Here is a 22,357-nt window from a genome sequence, read left to right as displayed (position 1 = left end):
ATAGAGAGAGAAAGAAGGGAAGAATTCCAAGAAAAAGAAGCAGCATGTGCAAAGGCTCTGGGTGGGAGGGAACGTGACACCTTCCAGGAATGAAAAGGGCACTGTGATGGCAACACAGGCAAGGCAGGCAGAGTGGGATGAGATGGGGCTGGAGAGGGATGCTGGGACGAGAGCCATGAAAGCCATGGTCAAGCCCTGATGTTGATTCTGAGAGCAATGAAAACCACTGAAAGCTTTTAAATAGGGGAGTAACAGAATCAGGTTTGTATTTTTAAAACATCACCGTTGGAGCAGTGAGAGAGAGGATACGAGCCGAGTGCATGGGGATGGGACCATTTAGAGGCATAGTAATTGGCTTTCTCTAGAATAAGATACAGAAACAATCTCCCCAATGTCTTGGTGGCACCCACAGCAAAGCTTTATTTCTTGCTCACACTGTGTGGCATTGGCCCTGTTCCAAGTCTCCTCTTCATTCTGGGACCCAGTGTGAAGGTGTAGATTTTATTTGGGATATTCTGTTCTCACAGCAGAGGATAAAGGGCTATGGCTGACCACAGGAGGGTTCAAGTACCTCTACAACATTCTTGTGGTGATAACAAGTATGTCAATATAAGCATGAGTCTGGAGTGAGGAGGATGCATCTTTTGGAGACAGGATTATAAAACTCATTGGCATTTAGAATACAATCAGTGTATTTTCTAATGGAAGGAGGGAGAAGGTTACAAACAGTTGAGACAGAAGGAAAATTTGCTTTAAAAGTAAGGATCCAAACCAGTGGAAGCACAGAGGAGACATGGTGACTAGCCAGGGGAGGGAAGGAGTGAAGGATGGGGATCAGGGAAGGCTTCCAACAAGTGGTGGCTGCTGGTTAGGAGAAGGGGATTGGAAGAGTGTTCCAGGTCATAAAAGCTGGGGTAGTTTGGGAAGGGGAGGAGAGGATACCTGACATCTTCCTTTGTGTGGGAAAAGAAAAGATGGAATATTTTCTTCTGTAAAAGTTCTTGATAAGCTAGAAGACAAATACACAAAGCATGGAAACATAAGATTAAATTTTTAAATAGAATCAGGATTTTAAACCCTGATCACACCCATTGCCATGAGTGCACATAAGGGAGTCCTGGAGGGTATGTTAATATCCCCACACTGTATATGAAACATGCACAGCTGGTTTGTTCTGTCGTGGAAGCTTTGGTGCTAAGGAGTTGGTGTTAACAACAATGGGTGTGTGTACTGAATGCTCACTGTGTGTGCCAGGCCCCTTCAAAGGGCTTTATGCGCACGATCTAATTCTCAAACAATCTGATGGGGTCACCATTGTTATTATTCTCATTTTACAGCTGAGGAGACAGAGACACTGACAGGCTAACTTAACAACTTATTTATGCCAGAGAGAGCCACTGAATCCAAGAGCCTGGCTCCAGACTCAGTGTTCTTCACCATAGTTATTGAGTTGCTTTTTTATTTCCCCCATTGGCTTATCTGGGGCTACGTGTTACAGTGGAAAGAGCTCAGATTCTGGTGTCAGACCCAGCTTGGGTTGAACCATGGCTCTGCAGTTTCTTAATACTATGAGATTTGCAAAGTAACTTAGCCTTGTTGCACTCACTTCTCCTTTTCTGAGGGGCAGCAATGCCTAGCTGCTGGGGTTGCTGGGTGAGTTAAATGGCGCAGCACGCACAGGGCATCAGGCCCAAGAAGGTGTTAAATAAATATTAGCTGGAGTGAAATGAGGAGTCATGGCATATTGCTTTTCCTTCAACCCCACTTAAAAAATATTAAGTGAGAGGATTTTTACTTTTTAAAATAAGACTGTTAAGCCCATTAATGGCCCATGAAATGATATTTTCTTACAGCAATGACCATATGTAAGTGGCATTAAGTGAAAGATTCTTGGGTGATTACTGAAAGGACCCTAATTATCGAGAGCTCTGTTAAAGTAACAGTCCAAAGTAGGAGGGTGGTGGAAGGAATCATCCATGCAATGGAAATAAATACTCTAAATGGTTACAGAGATAACTGCTCTTCTCTCTGGGGTGAATAATAGCAGGTGATATTTACTTTAATCATCCTTTTAAAAAACATTATGAACATATTACATTTCCTGCAGGAAAAATTTTTTAAAAAGCCAGAAAAACAAAGAATGAGATCAGCTTTGGAAAACTGTTATTTTGGATACACAGAAACCATCCTCCCAAGAGACCCTTGTTTTGCCTAATTGATTACTGACAAATCTTGATAATATAGGTGTTAAGTGCCAGGTGCTTAGCTGTGCTAGCTGAGGCAGTTTCCCTTGCAGGTTCTACTCGGATTATATTATCTGTATCCACTCTGGAGGGGAGGGAGCCTTCAGAGGGAGCAGGCTGGGAAACAGAGATGTGGTGCCCTCAGGTTTGACCTGAGCTGGTATCAGCGTTTAAGAGGATTGGGTCTGAGGGCCAAAGCAAACTAGCAAGAGGGACTGGTGAAGGTCAGTGGGCAATGGTGAAGACCAGAAGGGGAGAAGGCACAGCATGTTCCCAGAAATGAAAATCTGCAGTCAAACCCAGGATTTGGAGAGCAGGGCAGGATCCATTAGGGAAGGAGGCTGGCTGGCCTGTGTGGTGTAATAAAAAGATCGATTTGGTTTTTGTGTCAGGTTCCTGGCACAGAGCAACAAAAACCCTTGGAATTTCCTGAAAGAGAGAAATGTCTTTTCTTAAATTCATAATGAATCCCTTTTGGCCATACCTGAGTTTATGGTAATAAGGTGGCTCCTTGAGGGCCCTAGATAGCTTCAGGATGGGGGCTGGTTGCCAGAAAAACCAACTCAGTGATTTCATGGTGAGAGTTTTCAGCCCCAAACCCCAGTGCCCAGGGAGGGAAGAGAGGCTGGAGATTGAGTTCAATCACCAATAGCCCATGTCTTAATTAATCATGCCTACATAATGACACCCCAGTAGAAACTCCTAACAGACAGGGTGTGGGAGCTTCTGAGTGGGTGCACAGATCCATGTGCTGGGAGGCTGATTTGCCTAATCAATTAGGGGAACTCACCCTTGTACCTTATGCATCTCTTCCATTGGATTGTCCCTGGGTTCCACCCTTTATAATAAACTGAAAATGTTAGTAAAGCATTTTCCTGAGTTCTGTGAGTCCTTATAAATTATCAAACCTGAGGAGGGGGTTGTGGGAACCTCCAAATTTATAGTTGGCTAGGAAGAAATGTGGGTAGTCTGGGAACTCCATTTGTGGCTGGAGTCGGAGGATGGACAGTCTTGTAGGACTGAGCCTTTACCTGTGGCTTCTGCTAACACTGGGTAGTTAGTATTGGAACTGAATTGAATTGTCGGGCACCCAATTGGTGTGGAGGAACTGGATAATCAATTATTAGTGTGGAAAAATAACAAGTATTTGGTGTTGAGGAAAAACACACAGAGTGGGTCAAACAGGTTGAGTTACAGTCCCAGTTGAGAAGCTGGGTATACAAAAGGGACCAAATCAGAAGCCTGGGTGGGGAGCCAGGGCAAGCAGACTGTATTTGTAGAACACTGTATGATGAAGTACAGGAATAATCACACTTCGGAAATGAGACTTTCATTTCAGCACTACTGGTGAGGTGGTGATAGCATGAAACCCAGAATTAAGGGTGAGGTGCTCTGTGCATGGCCCCCAAATGGTCTGATGTCATGGCAGCATTTCGGTTCTCTTTCAGCCCAACCACGAGTGGCATGCTGCATTAACTCACATTTTAGATAGCCCAAAGCAGCTTTGCCAGCAACCAAGGTGGAAAGGCTTACCAAGGGAATGCGTGCTCAAAAGAAATGAATTTTATATAGTAAGCAAAACCTGATCAAACTGTAACTTCCAATTCTCCAGACTTTTGGGTTCTGTCAAAATACCAAATATTTTTTTCCTTTCTTTTTCTTTTTCTTTTTCTTTTTTTTTAAGAGACAGAGTCTTGCTCTGTCACCCAGGTTGGAGTGCAGTGGCGCAATCATAGCTCACTGTAACCTTGAACTCCCAGCCTCAAGAGATCCTTCTGCCTCAGCCTCCTAAAGTGTTGAGATCACAGGCATGAGCCGTCATGCCTGGCCATTTCCTTTAGGTATTATATATCTTTCAAAAGACATTTGGAAGCCATGTTTGGACTTGGTATAAATCTTGCACATCCATCTGAACTCTTCTGGATTCTTTATTTTTCACAAATTTGAACTTTTCCTTGTTTTCAGAGCTTATCAGAACTTTTCTCTCTCCTGATCTTTTGCGTCTTTGTGTGCGTGTGCAAGCAAGTGTGTGCATGTGTGTACGTATGCACGTGTGTGTGTCTATGTAGTGTGAGGTGAGGGGAGAAGCATATTTAAACCTCTGATCTTTCTCCTGTGCTTCTCTTTCTCACTTAAATCTTTTAGTCTTTGATTATTACATTATACTGGTGTAATAGGGTGTTGAAAAAGGACTAGTTGTCTCAGTTTTGGCTGAGAAAGCAAAAGCTAATGCAATAGGTGTCCAGATCATCCACACCTTAATGTGGGATGTTGGGTCAGTTATGCAGAGATGCTAAGAGATGGGAATTCCACTCACCACCACTGGAAGCCATCCATCCACCCTCTGAAGAGGTGGCATGAACAACTGGAAGGGATTTATCTGGAGGAAGTGTTGGTGTGTGCGCCCCTACCGATTTCTCTTTTCCTCTGCACTTGGTCCTTACCTCAGGCTGAGTCGGGGGCGGGCGGGTGAGGCTTCATGGAGGAAAATCAGAGAGCTAGCCTAATGTCTCCTGGAATTCAGGAATCACAAGGCCTGGTGTATGAATCCCATCTGGGAAGACAAAAGGAGCAAGGGTGTAGCAGGTGGCCTGTTTGGAAGTAGGGAAGGAGAAGTGCTGCAATTTCGGGAATTGCCCTTTACCCTAAAATGGGACCTAAATACACTAGTGTTTCTGCAGACCAAGAAGAGTTATGTGGGGTCCAACTCCAGAGGACAGCAGTGGGAGGTCAGAGGAGAGCTGGGACACTAGAGCCCACGTTGCAAGCAGGCTGAGAGATGAGCAGCTATTTCTGCAACAAGAGCTGTAGTTGGAGGTCCCCCCCGGGGAGGGGGCTTTCTAGAGTCCGCATAGAAGCACCTATGACAGAAGGAGCCTCCAGTGTGCATCTGCCACTCTCAGGGGGAACGGATTCTGGATTTTGTCTCCTCCACACTGTCCCGTGCCCTTGCCCCTCATCACCTTGTCTTCTCTACTTCCTGCTGGTGTCAGAAAGAGCTACTAAGAAATTGGAGAGTGGGTAAGTGAGGGACAGAGAAAAACATCCCATTCACACTCCTCTCTCCTATGACAGGCCTGGGGTTTGCAGTGTCGGGGGAGCATGACATAGGACAAGACATGGTTTTGATTATGACACTGGGTGCATTTAAATTGTTAAAAACCAGGACCGTTCCTATGACTGGAGGATGTTTTATTGTTTAACAGCGACCACAGTGATTGGCACCTGCCTGAGGTCCATCTGGAGGCAGGGAAAGGAGGATTCAAGACAGCAAGTTTAGTGGAGGATATGGGTTAAGGCATTGTTTGCTTGTATCCTGTCATCCCCAGCCTGTTTGGTGAAATGGTTACAAACAAGCACATCTTTTGGTAAAAAGTGATAACTTTGCAGAGAAAGCTAGAGTCCCCCCTGGACAGCACTCAGCAGTCTCTAGAGACCTCATCTCTAGCTGCACTGGCCATTAGATGTCTGTTCCTCTTGATGGTTTCTTGGAAGGGTATGATTTTACATATGTAAAAACCCCTCTATCTCTCCTTTTTTCTGTCTCTCAATCTCTCTCTCTCTCTCTGAGTGTGTATATATACACATATACATACATATATACATATCAATCTGTATATAAAGCATTTTTATTGTGTTCATGTATAGGATTTATTTGCATGATACTATCTTCCATGTGCTGTTCTGAAGTTTGTTTTTTTCACTTAACAATGTGTCCTGAAAACCTTTCTTTGTCATTTTATGTAAGTTAATTTAATTCCTTTTTAACTCATGCATGGTATTCCACAGTTTAGTCATTCTATGTATGTTTTAAACAAATCTCTTATTGATGGATGTTTAGAGAGCTTCCAAATGCTTTCTCTTACAGATAGTATTGCCAGCACTTTACATACTGTTTCCTTTGCCTGAAATGAATTCTTTCTGTCCTTCCAGTTGGCCTAATTCCATTCATCTCACAAGTTTCAAATCTAATGTCCCCTCCCTTGCCTGGCCATTCTTGACTTCACAGAGCCAACGGATGTCCCCTTCCCTATGCTGTTACTGCTAATTATGCAGTATATGCTCTCTGTTTCGTAGATTAGATTATGGTTCAGCATGTACTCACTCTCTCTCACCAGCCTCCAAAGAATATGCTTTGTTGACCCTTTGAAGTTGGATTTAGTCATGTGATTTGCTTTGGCCAAAAGAATGTGGGCAGAAGTGACAGTGTGCCCCTCTGAGCAAGGGCTTGAAAGAGGCACAGAAGGTTTCCCTATGCAGATGTTGCCTCTTCTACCTGGGTCCTGGAATGTAGAGATGTGGAGCAGATCTGACCCCAACCTGAAGCCTGGAATTAACCAGGCTCAGGCAAATCCACTCAAGATCAGCCAAATACAGTCTCTCTGCAGACTTGTGAAAACAGATGAATGTTTGTCATTAGGACATTGGGATCTGAGGATTGTTCGTTGTCTGGTGATGCCACAGGAAAAAGTTGACTGATAATATACTCTGTCAAAGCATTAACCATTCTGAGTTGTAACTGTTTGCAGTACTGGTTCCTCTGGAGACCAAGATCTTTCAGAACAGGATTTCCAGAGCCAAGAGCTCTGGAAAGCATTGCAGGAAGCACACTGCAGGCATTTCATAACACTCAGAGGCATGAAGAACATCTTCCTTGACTTGTTTTCATAAATGATGCTCCAGGAGCATGTTTGGAGCTCTTGGAGACCCTGCAGCATCATATATAGCATACACGGTGCTCCTCAAAAATACCCACAGAAATCATGAGCTGCCAGTGTAAGAGAATAATGCTAAGCAACGTTAAAGTTCATCCTAAGAAAATATTGCTGTCAAAAGGGCATTTTCTTTATCTGAGGCATTTGCTCAGGTAAAATAATACGTGGAGGACTAGAAAACTTGGAAATTGCATCAGTTGAGGTAATGCTAACTCCTTTAATAGATTTTAATAGATAAACCCTCAAATCTAAGTGGATTAACATAATAAAAGTTTGTTCACCATTTGTCGATTTGGCAGCAAGGGAAGGGAGGATAAACTGAATTGCCTACAGTTATTCAGAGACCCTAAACCTTTGTTTGGCTCTCTGACTTCTGAGGTCATGCTGGGCATTCACCTCCCATTAGAAGATAGGAGAGTAGCCTGGAAATGACATATATCACATGCCCACATTTCATTGGTCAGAGCTCAGTCACATGGCTGCCCCTAACTGCATGGCAGGCTGGGACATGTAGTCCATCTGCATGGAAGAGTATGATGAACAACTAATCTGTCTCATACACATGAGGAAAAGATATTCCCTTAGAAAATCGCTCAGAAGCTGTAATCCTGCTCAGCAAAGAAGAGCAGTAAGGAGAAATGACTCTATTTAAACTGTCGGCATCCTAGTTTTCCCATGATCAAATTGAAGTTGATAATTCTCATCCTTTGACCCGACAAGGGGATGATGAAGAAAAAGACAGCTAAAAAATCAGTATATAAATGTGAGGTGTGAGTTGAGAAGGGTGGGAGGCCTCTTGCTCCTACCATAGCTTGCTAATGAGTCCTATCAGTTGACTTCCTAGATAGCTCTCAACTCTGGAAGCTTCTGTCAATTCCACATCATTGTAATTGTGCAGGCCAACATCATCTTTAACATCCTAACTGATTCTGTTTCAAGTCATGTTCTTCTTCTCCACATATCTGTCAAAATGACCATGCTAATGTGCAGATACGGTTTGTATTAGTCCGTTTTCATGTTGCTGATAAAGACATACCCAATACTGGCAAGTAAAAGAGGTTTAATTGGACTTACAGTTCCACATGGCTGGGGAGGCCTCAGAATCATAGCGGGAGGTGAAAGGCACTTCTTACATGGTGGTGGCAAGAGAAAAATGAGGAAGAAGCAAAAGCGGAAACCCCTGATAACCCCATTTGATCTCATGAGACTTATCCACTATCAGGAGAATAGCATGAAAAAGACCGGCTCCCATGATTCAATTGCCTCTGCCTGGATCCCTCCTATAAACGTGGGAATTCTGGGAGATACAATTCAAGTTGAGATTTAGGTAGGGACACAGCAAAACTGTATCAGATGATACCACTTGTCTGCTTGAGATACTTCAAAGGCTTCCCATTGCTGTGAAGTTAACCTCTTTAAAATGCCTCAGAAGACCCTGCCTAAACTGACCTACCTCTCCGGGGTTCTCTCTTATGCCTGGGCCCCTTGGGTTTATGGTGTTGCCACACTGAACTTTCATTTTCTTGGCCACACCACCTTTCCATTTGCCTCTTGTCCTTGGTACAGGCTCTTCCCTGTCTCTTCATCTGCATAACTGCTCTTTGTCCTTCAGGAATTAACATAAATGACCCTTTCAGAAACAGCCTCTCTGACATTTCACCTTACATACCCTGTTCTGTGCTTACAGAGTCCCCTGTGCTCTTCCTAGCATGACCCAGGACTCCATTTAGCAGCATTTCTAGTTTATCCTCTGTCTTTCTCACTAGATGGTGGGGGGCCTCTGAGAGCAGGACCTTTGTTTATGTATTCTCTGCCAAAACCTCAACATCCAGCACAGCACCTAATGAATATGGGGCAATCCTGCAATGTTTACTAGATGGATGGACAAGTGGATGGGTGGGTGGGTGGATGGGTAGATGGGTGGGTAGATGGATGGATGGTGTGTAATGAGTATTTGGAGAAACAGAGACTGAGGGCATAGTGAGTCTATGCAGAGTGTGAGTGTTGCTTCATTGGCTGATATAGAACCTAATTCTCATCCTGCTTTTCTCCACGCATCTCAGTGTAGTCATCTGTTATTTACCCAGACTACTGCTGAAAATCCTTTAAGATCTGTCTACTTGCCAGTTGGTGTTTTCCTGCATGCCACTTTCAATCTCATTCCAGAAGATGTTCATGCCCATGGTGAGAACCCATCAGCACCTCGACCTCAGGAGCCTTCTTACCCAGTGGCCTTTACTACCCTTTGCAGCGCCCCTCTCTCAGCCCTGTTCTTAGCCATCATTGTCTCCCAAAACTGAAGTGCTCTGTAATGGACTGTTCTTTCCAGCCCATCACTTCCTCTCCTGAATCACACTGTACCTCATGAGTCTTCTTTTTACTTTGACAGTGGAAAGCAGGTGGATCTGTTCTGACCCCCATTTGATTACTTGTCCATGTTTCCTTCAGCCTCAGTTTTGTTACCTGTAAAAAGGAAGATTATCACCTTACTGCTTTGTTGTGAGTAGGGAATAAATTAGGGTGCACGTAACAAATATAGAAAGTTCTCAAAACATACTAGTTCTCTTCTCACCTAATGGTGCATTCAAGTCCTTCCCTCATATGTAAGGATACAAATAAATATAATAATGACTTACTGTGTACATACTATCTGCAAGATGCTGTGCTAAATTACTTTGCATTTCTTATATTTTGTCTTCACTCCAATGCTGTGATGTGGGTATGATTTTAAAGATAATAAAAATGATACTCCAAGAGATTAGGTAGGTGACACCTATCCTCCTTCCTAATCTTTACAGTGGAGCAGCCTCCATGGAGGATTTTGCTCCATCACTCACCTCTGTCTCCTCCCCATGTAAGAGCCAGTGGCTTGCCTGAAGGTTGGATTTGGGAGAATTAACTGTGCTTCTTGCCTCAATTCCTTCTTTCTTTCCTCCAGTTGGTATCTATCTATGTACAGCAGAGCAATCTAATCTCCCCTCTTTGCCACATAACCCAGTGGGACAGGCTTCCTCTCCAAGTGGGAGGCCTGTGTTTTGGGATGGGGTGTGCAAATTAGCAAGTCCATTGCTACATGTAAGCCCTGGTGTTCAAATGATTTTAGCAACAATAAAAACATGAAAAAAATCTCAATGTCTCTGACTTGATCTCTCTCTCTCTCTTTGGAAAAGTATGTGTCTATTAAAGGTTTCTAAAGTCCTAACATTGAATCTAGGAACCCAAATCCATGTTCTTAGCCATGGGCAGGCACTGAGCCCTCGGCTGAGACAATGGGTCCCTCCCAGTCTCATAATTCCCAGCCAAGTGGAACCTCATGGTCATCAGTTGAAGCTGCGGAACTTCTCTCTGCAGCCCCAGAGACCCCTTCTCCATGTGCAGTTCTGTGGGGCTCAGGAGTACGTTACCCACATGGGCATCATTTCATTCAGAGTGGATCTTGATGGAAAACATACTGGGGGTTTCACAGCAGCATGGTAGAAAATCACTGGAGATTGCTACAGTGGGCCTCCCAGGGCAGTAATATTTCTATGCTGAGATCCCTACTGTTAACGATGACCCAAGAATGAAGCTATGACAGCCCATCTGTGTCCATTTGAAGAGGTTCTTCTCCACACCAAAGTGCTCAGTCCATTATTATCCGGTTGTTAAAGTTCAAATTACTGAGCTTCCTCCCTTCTTTCTCCCTTCTTAGTGCTTGCGCTTAGACTTTAGAAGTTAGTTTATTCAAATCTCTCTCTTCTGTGCTTGGCATAAACTAGAGGTTCATGGTTTCACCTTTGGGAATGGCATAGAATGATAGGAAGAGCTAATCTTTCCTTACAGGATGATGTGCCAGGGCTTTCCACGTGGCTAACTGCTCCATTCTCACAACAATCCTATAAATTTTGTCCTATCATTCTCCCCATGATGGTACAGACAGGTGCATTTGGTTGCCCTAAATCAAACAGTTAGTTCATGGCATAGTCAAGATGAGAACCCATTTGCTCTCCCTGCAGTGTCCATGCTCTCAATCCCTGCACTGTCTGCCTCATCCCAGGGGGAACTGGAGCTGTTGATGAGACCCCTTGCAGTGGGAGGCAGAGGGAAGAACTTGGTGGCTAAGTCTGAGCTCCAGATCTGTCATTTCCTCACTGGGTGGCTTGGGGCAGCTTTGAGCTATAGTTTCTGTATATTCAAAGTATATATTCAATTAACAACCCTCCGTGGAGCCCTGTGATGTGCTGGGCACTCTTCTAGGCTCTCGAGATTGGGTGGTGGACAAGACAATGTCCCTGTCCTTACAAAACGCAACCTAGTGCGTGGAGAGAGCCAAAAAGCAAAAGAACACAGAGAGGGGAACAATACACACCAGGGCCTGTTGAGGGGTGGGGTTAGGGGGAGGGAACTTAGAGGACAGGTCAATAGGTGCAGCACACCACTATGGCACACATATACCAGTGTAACAAACCTGCACATTCTGCATGTGTATCCCGTTTTTTTTTTTTTTTTTTTAGAAAAGCACAAACAGGACCATTCCAGGTGAGAAACTAAATAGGCTGGATGACAAAAGGTGGCTTGGGGGAGGAGGTAGGTCCTTCAGTTGTCAGTCAGTGGGACCTATCTAGATGGCACCATTTGAATGGAGACCTGAGTAAGAAGGAAGAGCCAGCCGTGGGAAACCCAGTTGAAGAATTCAGCAGGAGGTTCCTGCAGCTGCTGTAACAAGTTACCACAAATTTAGTGACTTGAAGGAACACAGACTTATTTTCTTACAGTTCTGGAGGCCAGAAATCCAAAATTAGTGTCACTAGGCTGAAGTCCAGGTGTCAGCAGGGCAGCGCTGCCTCCAGAAGCTCTAGAGGGGATTGGCTCCCGTGCCACTTCAGCTTTCAAGTCGCATTCCTTGGTTTATGTCTCATTCCTCCACCTTCAAAGCATATAGCAGAGCACTGTCAACTTTCTCTCTGCTTTTTTCATGTTGCCTCCTTTTCTCTGTGTCAAATCTCCCTGTAGCCCCCCTTTATAGGGGTACTTGTGGTTGTGTTTAGGACTCACTGGATAATCCAGGATAATCTTCCCATTGCAAGATGTTAAACATATTTGCAAAGTTCCTTTTGCCATGGAAAGCAACAGCCACAGGTTCTAGGGCTTATGACCTGGATATCTTTGGGGGTCATTATTCAGCCCATCACCTTCTAGAGAGAGGGTATAGCCCACCCAAAGACTATGATAATGATGCCTGCCTGGTGGGCTGTGGTGAGGATTATGTGAGATGGTTTTGAGCTTAGAAGTTTGGTTGTTATAGAGTAAGTCCCCCAAAATGTTAGGTCTTATAATTACTACTTGCAGGGAAACTCAGAAGGTAGGAGGGGCCATGGCAGCTGCTGGAGGAGGGGTAGGAAGGCTGAGGGTTAGAGGAAGAAAGGAGGGCCTGGGGTGCGAGCAGTGGCCCAAGGCATGGTGATATGGTTTGGCTGTGTCCCCACCCAAATTTCATCTTGAATTGTAACTTCCACAATTCCCACATTTCATGGGAGGAACCCAGTGGGAGGTAATTGAATCATGGGGGCAGGTCCTTCCCATGTTGTTCTCATGATAACAGATAAGTCTCATGAGATCTGATGGTTTTAAAAATGGGAGTTTCCCTGCACAAGGTCTCTCTCTTTGCCTGCCGCCACCCATGTAAGATGTGACTTGCTCCTCCTTGCCTTCTACCATGATTGTGAGGCCTCCCCAGCCATGTGGAACTGTAAGTCCATTAAACCTCTTTTTCTTCCCGGTCTTGGGTATGTCTTTATCAGCAGCATGAGAAAAGACTCATACACATGGGGTTCCTTCATAAATCCCGGAAAGAGTCAAAGACATTAGCACTTGTCCCACAACCTCCATCAAGTGGTCAGTACTGCAGGAAAATGGCTGACTCACCAGGAACACAGGTTCCTCTGCTTGGTTTGGGTGCTAAGAGCTTCCTGGTGAGGTGAGGAAAGTGGACATCAGGCTTGAGAGGCTGAGACTGACGTTGGTTCTGGCTGTGGCTGTGGCTTTAGGAGGTACAAGAAACCTTTTTGGGGTTTCTGCGTTCAGTATTCCAGCTTACAGGTGAGGAAACAGATGCAGACATGGTGTAAGTCCAGGGCTGAAATAGAGAGGGTGTGTTTCACCCTGCCTTGCCTAAGCTGCTTGGCTATGGTCCTGAGCACGCTTGCTTGTAGGTGATGAGATAGTAGGTAAGAGCTGGTCAAGGTGAAAGGATCCCTTTTCGTGTCTGTCCTTGGTTTGGCTCTCTGGTCCCCATCTGTGAACACAAACCAGAGAGCCAAGCCAAGGAGAGACTGAGTGGAGACTCTGATCCCAGCAGGTCTGTGGAATCAAATCCCAGAGACTTTCTGTGTCACCTTGGGGTCTCACCTCAAGCCTGCTTGGGGAGGGCAGCCAAATAGGGAAGCAACCGCCCCGGCTCCATGGCCCCAGGCAAAGACTGTCCAAGATGGTGGAGCTATGGGAAATTCAGATGGATGACTCACTGTGAAGGACATGACTGAAGAGTTAACCTTAGATAAGTATATTTTAGTTTTTAAAAAATGGAACCCAGTGAGAGGTTCCATGGAGACTGCACCCCACATGTTGATGGAAAAACAGAAGTAGCAAGGCTCTGACCAAAATTCTGACTTTTCAAGGGCCAGGGGCATGGAGGAGAGAAACTGGTTTTCATGGAACCTACTGAGCTGTGTGGTTAGGGCTTGGCTCTTGAAATCCAATGGACTTGAATGTGAATCTTGGCTCTATTGCTGTTGGCTATGGAGCCATGGGGCAGTGATAGAACTTCTTCGTGGCACAAGTACATCCCACATAAAACAAGATAATGTTTCTTAAGGGTGGCTGTGAGGATTTAGCGAGGTAATACATACACTGCCCCAGGCATATATTAATAGTAAGTATATACATTGCCTGTGGCTGCCATCACAAATTACTACAAACTGAGTGGCTCAAAAACAGCAGAAATGTATTCTCTCACAGTTCTGGAGGCTGGAAGTGCGAAATCAGGGCTCTAAGGAAGAATCCTTTCTTGCCTCTTCCTAGCTCCCAAGGGCTGCTTGGCAGTCCTTATTGCAGCTGCATCATTTGGATTCCTTTCTCTGTCACCACACGGGCTTCTTCCCTCTGTGTTTGTGTCTCAAAATCTCTCCCTCTCCTAAAGACACCACCCTAATCTAATGTGACCTCATCTTAACTTAACTGCATATGCAAAGACCCTATATCCAAAGAAGGAAATATTCACAGGAACTGGGGGTTAGAATGTCAATATCCCTTTTTGGAGGACTCTATTAACTGACAGCAGTAAGTGCTCAGTAAAAGGCGGTTTTTACTGGTATAATAATGGTATTTTTCCACATGAGCCAGATGGAAGGTGTCAACTTTTATAGAGGAAACTGTTGTAATTCCATATTAAAATCACAGGGGAAAACCTAGTCCATTTGTTTCTTTAATGTCAATTGCACAGTTCAAGCTGAATTCATCTGAAAAGGTCACCTACCAATCACATATAGCACAAAGCAATTCTGAAGTCTTGGAGAGATTCTGTGAGCTCTGAAAGGAGCAAGCTCAGGTCAGGGTGTTGGCAGCTGCTTCTTGACAAAATTCTAGGTTAAGCCAGTACATCTCCAAGTTGTCACCTCTACATCTCACTCTCTGTTCTGAATCATCATGGATCTGCTAATTACCTCAATTTGTTAAACATTCTTTGGGTGCCTACTAATGCAGCAGCAAAAGTGAGTGTCTCTTAGGCCAAAGTTTTTCAGCTTTAGGACTGATGGTATTTTGGACTGGGGAATTATTTGTTGTAAGGGGCTATCCTGTGTGTTGAGTCAGTTTAACAGCGTCCCTGGTCTCTACCCACTAGATGCTACTAGTAAACCCCAACTGTGACAACCTAAAATGTCTTCATGCACTGCCAAATATTGTCTGGGTTGCAAAATCACTCCCAGTAGAGAACCACTGGATTAGAGGAAGCAAACAAGTTACTAGGTGCTGATAATAATAGGTGGGGGTTGTTGAGATGAGGTAAGCAGCAAGATGTTAGGGATGCTCCTTTGCTATTCCTCAAATTGAACATCACGCTTTTGAAGGCAGATGCAACCAACCCCATTCACTAGATACTATATCCTTTGCTATGAAGAACTGTAATTTGTAGTATATTTAAGAAACTTTATCCATTCATTCTCCTCATCCTTTATCCAATTCATGTTCATTGGATACCATCAATGTGCCAGGCACTGTATTTTGGTACCTGGAAGTATCTGGAGGTACCATATCTCCAAGTGTTGGAAACAGGGATATACTGATTGTTCTGGGTGCGATGGCTCACTCCTGTAATCCCAGCACTTTGGGAGGTTGAGGCGGGCAGATCACCTAAGGTCAGGAGGTTGAGACCAGCCTGGCCAACATAGCAAAACCCTGTCTCTAAAAAAAATTCAAAATAATTAGCCAGGGGTGGTGGCACATACCTGTAGTTCCAGCTACTTGGGAGGCTGAGACATGAGAATTACTTAAACTTGGAAGGCAGAAGTTGCAGTGAGCCGAGATTGCACCACTACACTTCAGCCTGGGCTACAGAATGAGACTCCATCTCAAAAAAAAAAAAGAAAAAGAAAAAATCAATACACTGATTGTACAGTACAAGGTTCTGAGATCCAGGAATTGTCTGGTAGAATAAACCAAAATGCCCCAAGAAGTCATATGGCATGTTAAAAACAGCTGATGATGGGTGTGGAAGAGCCAAGCATTATAGAGAAAGAATTATAGACTCAGATTGATGGGGTGGGAGGAGAAGGGACATTTTCACAGCTAATACCTCACTGAGGAAGGTTTTTAGAAGTAATAAGCCAGTTTGAGGAGAGAAGGAAAATTCTAGATTAAAGGAACAGCCAAAAAGAAAGCAGGGAATTCTGAAGCGTCATAATGTATTAGCAGAACCACAGGCAAATAAAATATTTTCACCTGATTATCAGAAGCTACAGATCAACTAAAGCAGGCCTCAGTCAGGCTGAAGATGTGCTCCTTTTGGACTTAAGAGTGACTTATATATTTTATTTTACTGTCAACATTCAAAAATCTGAAAATTCTATATAAAGATTAAGATTTTCCAATTATTTTAAAGAAAAGAAAGATCTGAATAATGAGTGGCATTATTGATCGGAAAGGGAACTCTTAGTGGGAATTTTTTATGTTGGAGGAGGGCAATGTATTAAAGTAACTTAACTTAGTTAAATTAGCAAGTTCTTCAAGAAAGAGAGAAGCAAAAGAGGGAGAAAAAATGACGAAAAGAGAGAAATGATTTGGCTTATTTTGACCACAGTGAGGATAAATTGGCTAGGTGCAAGGTCTTAGTTTCATTATAAGATGAAACTGCTAAACTTCATTCTTAGCAGCTCTGACAATGGGTACCCAAGTATGACAGCGTCATGAAGAAACTGCATACAAACGAAGGAAGCGGCAACTAGACACAGAGTGTGTCTCGCCAGCACCTCTTTGGAGAATATCTAGATGGGGGTCTCAGCAGGGTTTATGCCACAGCTAAAGAATGAGGTCAAAAAGAAAGTAATTTGATTTGTCAATAGGCACGTGAACTTGAGCCTCCCCACTTGAGAGAGAATTTTGGACTGTTTGTGTGCTTGTTTCACTGACTTATTTATGATGCTGTAGATAATAAATAATTTAGTTGCACATCCGGCTTGTGGTTTCTATTTTACTCACCAACAACACATTCAGGAAGCAACATGTTCTGGTAAATTCAGCTCACTCACCTGGTGCCCTGTGAAAATTAGTTCAATATTAGCACCTTTGTAGTTGTCTGCTCCTTGAAGTAATCTCCATGCCCTCGCCATCAACTAGAGAATGGAAAGATGAATAGAATAGAGTGTCAGCTATTTGGTCCAGTGAGCAGGTAGATAAGATGGTTCCGTAGGGATCCCTGTAAGCGAGCTCAAGTGACCCACATTGAGGGGCATGTGGCTGAACAGGACTGAGCCAGTATGAACTGTGAGTCTGTTAGCATAGGATTGAGTTTCTCAAAGGGATGCTGTTTCTGGGCCAGTATTCAATTTATTACAAGGTCAGGCTGGCAAATGGGTATGACCCTTCCACATCCCTGGAGGAAGCTGGGTATGAGTTGGTGGAATAGGAAGTGAAATGCACAGGGGAAGAGAACAGTGATGATTTCTGTTGGGTTTCCTTAGATGCAGAGCCTGAGGCAGGATTTCAATTGCAAGTAGTTTACTTGGGAAGTGATCCCAAGAAATTCCTGTAGGTAAGATGAAAAGTGAGACTAGCAGGGAAGGAAGCCAATTCAGCACGCATGAATGAGCAGGTTACTTCTACATGTAACTGCGGCTCAATCCCACTGGGACCTCTGAGAGACAGCGTAGAACATGCTGTTCTTATTCAAGAAGTGTATTTAGGCTGCACACTGTGGCTCATGCCTGTAATTCCAGCACTTTGGGAGGCAGATGCAGGCAGATCACTTGAGGTCAGGAGTTCAAGACCAGTCTAGTCAGCGTGGTGAAATCCTATGTCTACTAAAAATTAGCTGGGCGTGGTGGTTGGCACCTGTATTCCTGGCTACTCGGGAGGCTGAGGCAGGAGAATCACTTAAACCTGGGAGGCAGAGGTCGCACTAAGTAAAGATTGCACCACTGCACTCCAGCCTGGGCAACAGAGTGAGATTGCATCTTAAAAAACAAAAAAAAAAAAAATGAAAAGCTGTATTTATACCCCTACTTTCATCCATTACAACCTAAGCTCCTGAAAGCTCTGACTCTCTAGCACTTCTGGACTTCCCTACATGCAAGCAGAAGACGTCCTTGTAGCCACAGAAAGCAGAGTCACAGGTGCTTGGATTGGTAAGTAATGGAGCAATAAGGGAGGGGTGACCGTGTCTGCTCTTGTGTTGTGAGCAGGAGCCTAGGACAAGACAGCTCTTGTCACAGGGGTTGGAGGTTGGATATGGTATTAGTGGAAGCATGAGAAAAGTGTGGTGGAGGAAGGATGCTTGTAAATATCAGTCCAGTCCATGATTGCAGTGGAAGTGAAGGGGTAACAATTAATCTAGTTAATGTCAGACCTGTACTAAGTCCGCAAAGGCTTCTAGGAGGACAGAAACCAAAATAGCCTCTCTTGCCTGGAAAAGTGATGGGCTTCCTTTTGAGGAAGGTGCCTTGTAAGTGGAATAGTTGGCATTCCCTGCAGATGCCTGAGTCCTGATACTGGATCTCTGGCTACTACTCTCTTATTGAGGAGGCTCAGGAGGCAGGGAAGGTGAAGAAGACAGAAGAGAAGCTAGGAAAATATCAAAGAGAGAGAACTCTTTGCAAATGATTATAAATGTACTATAAAATTTATAGAGGAGACAACTTGGCATCAAAAATGAAAACAATGACAGTCACCTGGAAAAGCTTAGTCTGTGAGAAGGGCCATGGATCCACTATGAGTTTCAAAGAGGAGAGGTAAGTGTGCTGAAAGATGGTTGAGATGCACCTGTGTTTTCAAAATATTATGGCAAACACTTTATTAACCTGAACTATGTGAGTCCTACAATGGTGAGTTTACCAGTCATCTGCAGTCTATAGAAAGGCAGCCTTTTTATTTTTTAATAAGGAGGTGAATATTTACAAATCCAGTTAGTGTCTTGGCACTTGGCATGTTCTCTGTAACCTCCGCCTTGGTTACTCAGGCTACAAAAGTGTAAGAGCAGCCAGGTGCCGTGACTCACACCTGTAATCCCAGCACTTTGGGAGGCCTGAGGTGAGAGGATTGCCTGAGGCCAGGAGTTTGAGACCAGCCTGGGCAACATAGCAAGGCCCCACTTCAACAAAAAATTAAAAAATAAAAATGAGCCAGGCATGGTGGTGCATGCCTATAGTCAGCTACTCAGGAGGCCAAGATGGAAGAATCACTTGGGCCCAGGACTTTGAGGTTACAGTGAGCTCTGATGGTGCCACTGCATTCCCACCTGGGCAACAGAAGGAGACCCTGTCTCAAAAAAAAGTGTGTGGGATCTCCATCTGGGAAAGAGGTTTTCTACTCTTTGGGTTGTTACATGGGTCTGTGCTGGGTTGTGTGAAGCTCAACAACATCTGGGATGGAATCTAGTTGGTAAAACCACACAGGAGCTGCCTGGTCAGCTTGGGAACATAAGGGAGTAGGGAGGCACTTTGGACAATGAGGCCAAGTGGTGAAGCAAAGTTACTGACGGTCGGTCGAGGTATTAACATGTGGGATTCATATTTCCAGGTGGGCACGTGTATGTAGCTGGTACCTCTAGATGGTCATTTGTTCTTTAGTTTATCACAGTCCTCACTGGGCCAGCTTCACTTATTTTTTGTGGCTGGCCTTCCCCTTGTAAACACTTGGATTTGTAACCCAGATTGTGTGTGTGTGTGTGTGTGTGTGTGTGTGTGCGCGCGCGCGCGCGCACGCTTGTGTGGTGTGTTAGTAACTTTATGCATTTTAGATCTTCCGATATACGTATGTTAAACTTTATGGATTAACTCATTCCAAGGGCTGATCTATAGAAGTGAGATTTGATTCAGCCTTTCACAAGTATCAACTTGGCCAAAGAGTGTGAAGTATAAAAGCAATAATTTTGCTTTACGAACTTTTCGTGATATACCCAAGAGAGAAACTGGTAATCAGAATAGCGAATATGATTGATTCTGGAATGTCAGTTTTAAAAGGAACAGCTTGGTGCTTCCCTGAGCTGGACCCTGGAGGAAATTTCCTCCTGACAATATAACTCCAAAGCTCTCAAATATGAACAAAGAGCCCCTTAGAGAAAATTTCTGACACCATAGGTTTCCCTGGGTGTTTTCTGCTCCTTTGGTTAAACTAGTAGGTATCTTGCAGCATCTGCCAGGAAGCCTGATGGGGTGAGGGAGTAGATGTAGTTCATATGTCCGTTGAGAAGTGGAAAAATTTAATGATGCATGCAACAAGCAGTGGAGCATGAATTATCTTTCTTTTTTAAAATTTCAACTGAGTTGGCCTTTATATGACTTTTCCAGATACAACACTTGCAGCAGCCAGTGACAGAGATTCTAATCTGAAAGAAATCTTTTTTTTTTTTTTTTTAGCTTTTATTTAACAAAAACAAGTTATGAGAAAAAGCTCCCTATTTAATAAATGGTACTGGAATAACTGGCTGGTCATATGCAGAAGATTGAAACTTGACCCCTTACTTATACCATATACAAAAATTCAGCTCATGAGGGATTAAATGTAAAACCCAAAACTTGTAAAATGTAAAACCCTGGAAGACAACATAGGCAATACCATTTTGGCCATAGGAACGGACAAAGATTTCATGACAAAGACACCAAAAGCAATTGCAACAAGAGTAATCTTACTTTCTTTATCCTTGGGATCATGCTTGGGGAGCAAGTCAGTATAGTGAAACCAGCATAGATTTGTGGGTCAAGCTAGACCTGAAGCTGAATCTGGTTCCACTATGCACAAGTTACTTGTACCCACTAAGCCTCTACTTTTTCATTTTCATCATAAAAATGTTAAACTTACTGCATAGTTTGTTGAGAGGTGCATTTAATAAGTTAGCGAGAGCAAAGCACCTGGTATGTAACAGATGGCAAATCCTCCTCCTCAAATCATGTCACCGGAACTCATAACTTCCAACTGGAAGTCTTCATTTCTCTCTCTCTTTTTCATTCAAGACATGTTGCTTTGAGACACACCATGGTCTAGGAACTCCTTTAGATACCGAGACGTCACAGACAACAGACATGATCGTTCCTGGAGCCTCCGTGAACCTAAGCTACGTTAGTGTTAAGACCAAAATGCTCTGAGAGCTCAGGTACAGGAACAACTAATTCTGCCATAGAGGGTAGGAGGGGGTGGGGATATCGAGGATGCAATTTATACTGAGCCCCAAAGAAGGAGGATAAGTTTGCTGAGTGACAAAGTAGGGAAGGGGCACACTTCAGGCAGGATTAATGTCACGGGCAACTCCAGGAGGTGTGAGAGCACACAACTTTGCTGCTGTTGTGTGTCACACACAGTAGTTCTTGCTATCAGTGCATCACTGCATCTTCCGTGTGCGAGGGAGTGTTTCAGCAGGAAGGGGAGCTGCCTCCTTGTTTGAGAGGCGGTTGTTTCTCCGTGTTTCTATTTTGCCTCAGAACCTCAGAAACCTTGATATTCTTTGGCATTTGTAATAAACAGTCTTCATCATCTGGGTCAGTAGATTGTTCCCCATGATCTGGTTGATTGACTTGTCCATGATCTGGTAATGAATGGAGCCTCATTTTGGGAAGTAAAGGTTCTTCCCTGGATTACAAATGCTCTTATATAGCCTGAGACTAGCACACTGATAGACCTCGAGTTATAACTAGATAAATAGATAAACAAACAAACAAATAAATAAATAGTACTAATTTTGGTCTTTGTATTTTCTCTTTGGCTTCTAAGATGTAGTTGACATCACAAATCCCTGGTCTAAAAATGAAACAGCCCTTTGACAAGGTCAGGTCTTTGGAAGGTGTTGACTATTTTTTTTTGAAAGGAACATTTTACTGAGTGTGACTAAAGCTGGAAAGAGTGGAATGAACACTGAATGATGGTTTGGGGGATGGAAGTTTGAGCCCTGTCTCCTCGAGCCTGGCTGTGTGGTCCTAGGAAGTCATCTCCAGGCACTGGATTCCTCATCGGCCCCTCACACCCTCTCCCTGGGCTGCTGTGGGTTAACATGACAGACAGCTTCAAAGTGTAAAATGCATGCAGCCGTGGAGTTGTAAGGCTTAGCCTCTACAAGCTTCATGCCAGAATCTTCAAACTGGATCCATGACCCCTGTTGAGGGCATGAGAAGGAGAAATCTGGGGAAGTAGGAGTTGCTAAGAGAGAATCAGGAATTTAGGGAAATGGGGAGCAGTTGCATCTGCATGTGCTGTTCTCAGAGAGACCAAGAGGACCCACTGAGGGTGAAGAATTGAGATGGGCAGGTGGGACGGAAAAGAGAACAAAAATTTGAGCATGCGTAAGCCAAGTGGCTCCAGAAATCCCATCACCAAATAGGGCAGGATTCAATTCTAGGAAAATGAGTGTTTTCCAAGAGCAAGAGGGAAGCACCTCTGAACAACTGCCAGGGCTACACCACACTGTCCTATCTTCCAGGGACTGCTGGTATGAGCCAGGATCACAGTGCACCTGGTAGACCCTGGCAGAGCTTACAGGACAGTTAACCTGGTTGCCCTCTAGGGAAATTCAGCAATCTGCCACTGAGCATGGGTGCCAAGTTTTTAGACTCTGCATGATGGGACCTCTACTTACCTCTCCATTGTCATTTTTTCACCGCTCCCCCTCCCCTACAAGCTCCATGGGCCAATCTGATGATGTTCCAGGAACATGGAGGCTCT

The sequence above is a fragment of the Trachypithecus francoisi genome, unplaced genomic scaffold (genome assembly GCF_009764315.1).
Source record: "Trachypithecus francoisi isolate TF-2019V2 unplaced genomic scaffold, Tfra_2.0 Lachesis_group7, whole genome shotgun sequence".
NCBI lineage: Eukaryota > Metazoa > Chordata > Mammalia > Primates > Cercopithecidae > Trachypithecus > Trachypithecus francoisi.
The sequence above is the reverse complement of the archived record's forward strand: the minus strand, read 5'-3'. Positions refer to the sequence as shown.